Consider the following 4,022-nt stretch of genomic DNA (forward strand, 5'->3'; position numbering starts at 1 on the left):
TAATTGTAACTGTCCAACCCTCCCTGTGGAGTATGAGAACACTTTGTGTGTCCACATTCTCTCTACCAGGTATTAACTAGTCTAATCCATCTGTTTTGTACCAATCTACAAGCAGTTGTGCGATGGAGCATGATACTTTGATTGTGTCTAACCCTTCTCCTTTTCTTTTTAATTTTCTTTCTTTCTCAGATGTTTCTGCTTGTCATTTCCTGCGTCACAGCAGTGGGGATGAAGAGATCGAGGAGCGTCTGTGATGACCAAGCTTATAAAACCATGGTAGGTTTAACATGAGTCTAGAAGTAATGTACAGTATAAAGTAGAGCCTGACTAAAAAAAAAACGGTTCGATTACTTACACACTCTCCCTGTGTCTGTATGTTCCAGACGCAGCGCTGTTTGACCTGGTGAGGGCAGTGACCACATTCAAGAACCTCTTGGACCTCACGTTTTGCAAGGTAAGGGTGTGACTACACAGTTATCCAAAAATAGCCAATCTACAAGCTCACAGCACGTCACATTTATTTTACCACAAATCCCTGAACCCTCTTGTAATCTCTGTCATGATAGTTGAACATTATGTGAAAATTACAAGTTACATTGTAGGCCTGGTGTTGGTGTGGAAATTTAGTGAGGCATTAGAAGAGGGGAACTGATCAATGTATCAAGGGTTTCTACACACTGAGTTAAATTAACATACATTTCACTATATAAATTGGGGTCTCAGAGATAGACATGCCATTAACAGGGTCTGTAGACCTAATGCATGTTAAATTGGGGGTCCTTATTAAAGTACCAACTCCACCGTTGTCTAATTTATTTCCTTTCTCTCCCTCTCAGTTGGCGTTCGTTGGGTGGCTCACGTGACGCGTTCCACATGAAGGAACTCCATTGGCTTTGGAAGAAGAGGACTAGAAGAGGCGGGCGACAGACACCAGCACACGGAACCCAAAATTGAATTAAATGAACAGTGGCCCATTTTGTATTCATTCCAGTAGCTTTGATATGGCTCTGAGTGTGTGGCATGTTAACTAGAAACACATACACCAGGACAAACTACAGCGGTAACACACGGAACCAAATGGACCCTTACAGGTCTGCAACTCTGAGTGTACAAGTGGACCATAGATCTCCTATTTTTTAATATTCTTATGCATCTTTTACTTGACATTCTGCTCAATGGGTATGTTTACTTGTTTTGTTACTTTAAGTAGGCTATTGATTACCAGTCTGACTTCACACATATTATTACAGCATTGATACTTTTATGTGGAATACTTTTCTCACTGTCTGCCATTTTAAAGTGATACATTTGTATTTTAGGATTATTATTTCTGTGCCTTCCTTTTCTAATAAATACCATAACAATGGAGTTAATGTCTGTGCTGCATTATTTCATGTAGGCCATGTGGGATCTCCCCCCTCCCAAATTGTGGAAATCCAGGTTAGGGCTGAAGGTGTGATTTTCTGGCAGCAACCCCAGCAGGGGGTCACGCATACTTAATTTGGTACCATACAGGAGTTTACCGACTCACAAAACTTTGAGTTTTCCGAGTGGAAAACTCTTGTAAATTCTTGTAAATTCTCTGAATTTACATCTCATATTCATCGGTTTTCATAGCCGGAAACCTAGTTTTTTTTGCAGTGATGTTTGTAATATAGTAATCTGTGTAGTAATCTGTGTTATAGTAATATTGTAGTGGAGTCATAAATACATAATTTGCCTTAATGTAGTGGTGTAGAAGTAACATTATTGAAAATTGCAAATACTCAAGTAAAGTAATCAAAATTGTACCTACATACAGTACTTGAGTAATGTACTTAGTTACTTTCCACCATTACGTAGGATGTGATGTTATGTCTAATGGTTTTCACCTGTTTGAGCTCTGTGGAGCTGGAGCCGTTCAAGTTGATCTTCATCAGGTTGAATGTGTTGGCTACGATGAGGAAGGGCTCCACCTCTGGGAAAGAAAGTGACACATTACATTTCAGTTGGTTTACATTTAAAAACCCACACACCCGCAAATCAAGACTGTCTCATTACAATATTTCACTGTGAGTATGTGACGAATAGAGCTCTTTCTCTTTTCAGACAGACAGACAGGCAGACAGACAGATAGGCAAATAGACAGATAGGCAGGCAAACAGGCAGACAGACGGTCACGAAGGCAGAGAGACAGACTTACCTGTTGTAATGTGTGTTGGTTCGGCCTGGAGAGCTGATGAGAAACATAAAACACTATGATTTATATCAGAACTCACATAAAACAAGATCCCCGCCAGGCCAGGTTTTCGACCCAGGGCTGTGTCAGTCGTGAGGTGTAGCTGTCTAGCATGTGTAGCGTCCCCTATGGGTGTAAGTACAATCACTTTTGGCTCTGTGTTGTTTAAAGGCTCCTAAATGTGTGATTCACATTTGGAGCTGATGGGGCGCTGTGTTCATGATCGGTGACATTTTGTGCAAAAATGGGCCCCTCCCACAAACCTTCAAAGGTAATCGTAGCCAATCAGAATAGAATCAGAAAAATCTAGTGGATAAATCTTGTAGCAGACTAGTAGCAAAAAAGGGAGTTTTGAAGAAAATGTAAAATGGCAAAAAATCCTGTCAGGCAGAATCTATCGTACCCACTACAGTTCAAGAGTTATAGGGAAAAATATAAAGCGGACTGTTATAGGGCCACCATGGGGCTGATTAAAAAAAAAAAAAAAAAAACATTATTACAGCATGTTCGCATGAATGTAACCAATTCAATACAGTTCTTAATGTTGGCCGTCGACTAGCCATTGATTCTGAGCCAATCAGCAAGCAGTAGAGTTTTAAGTAGGAGAAGTGACGTGGGGTAGGGTGGAAGTTTGTCCTGGTCATTTTAATTTGGGCTGTCAAGAATCTACTGAAAAACAACTTTGATCTGGTCTGCCTCTAATCACTGTCACACATTAAAGTAAAGACTTCTAAAATCTCAAATCTCACTGATAAACGTATAGATACACATGGAGATAGACGGGAACGCCCAGGAACGCCCATTCGATTTTGTCCCGGGGGAAAACAGAACGATCTGCCTCATAGAGTTACATCATACACGATCGTTTGGATCACTTTCAGAGCTATTTTATGGACGATAGAGACATTGTCAGCCAAGAAAAATCCATCAGAAGGACAGCTGGAACACAATCGTCCACTCGCCCTCGGAAAAGTTGACTTATTAAGATATATGTGACTAAAAAGACCAAACATTGACAATCTATGAGCTCACAGCGCGTCGGAACGTGACGCGTTGTAACTGTGAGCTAGATTGGCAATGTTTGGTTTATGTTCCCCCCAGAATACGTAAACTGGGGTTCATGTGGTTTATCAGATTATGATATCTTCAGCACAAGCACCACTGAGACCGAAGATCTGTTTCCCTCTTTCCATCTCCGTCTGAATATCAAAACACTCGTCCCAAAACACAGTCGCCCCGGGGCAAACCCGCCGGTATTCACCTGGTATTCCTAAACTCAGTAAAACTATGCCTAAACTGCTAAACAGCTAAACATAACCTCATTCCTAAACGGAACCTCAGTAAAACTATGTCTAACCCTGAACTTATTTCAAACCGTAAAACAAATACAAGAATACAAGAACCGCTGGTCGGTGAGAAACATGGGGGCGAGCGTGTTTTGGTGCGAGTCTTCTGGTTACCTCTCGTCTCGCTCCTTGTTACAAAACATGTTTACATATGCACCGTGTTTAATCGCCTGGTAGAGACACTATTACAAGATATGATCAATTAAACTTACAATAATATCAAAACCCAACAGCCATTAAGTCATCAATAATGTTTATAGTGAATTTGAAGAACAGTTTAGAGACAGTTTTGTGAACGGCACGTACCGACGCCATTATCATTTGGCGACGTGCGTCATTTAATATCATGCAGGATTTACACACTGCTTTAGCTCCATGTTCATTGCCAGATTAACAATTGTGTTTTCTGTAGGCTTTTAAACGAGGATAGGCTAGGGTTTGGCTTGTTTTGTGTGCAA

The 4,022-nt window shown here is 40.8% G+C and overlaps 1 long non-coding RNA gene across 1 annotated transcript; it reads left to right on the forward strand.

Moving 5' to 3' along the window:
- The first annotated feature begins 205 nt into the window (after nt 1-205).
- LOC311057021 lies at nt 206-990 on the forward strand. The gene is made up of 3 exons (XR_014601942.1): nt 206-276; nt 384-454; nt 837-990. It is a non-coding gene; the product is annotated as an uncharacterized lncRNA (long non-coding RNA).
- Nucleotides 991-4,022: the final 3,032 nt, after the last annotated feature.

The sequence above is a fragment of the Gymnoscopelus microlampas genome (assembly GCF_963454915.1).
Source record: "Gymnoscopelus microlampas genome assembly, chromosome: 12".
In the NCBI taxonomy this organism is placed as follows: domain Eukaryota; kingdom Metazoa; phylum Chordata; class Actinopteri; order Myctophiformes; family Myctophidae; genus Gymnoscopelus; species Gymnoscopelus microlampas.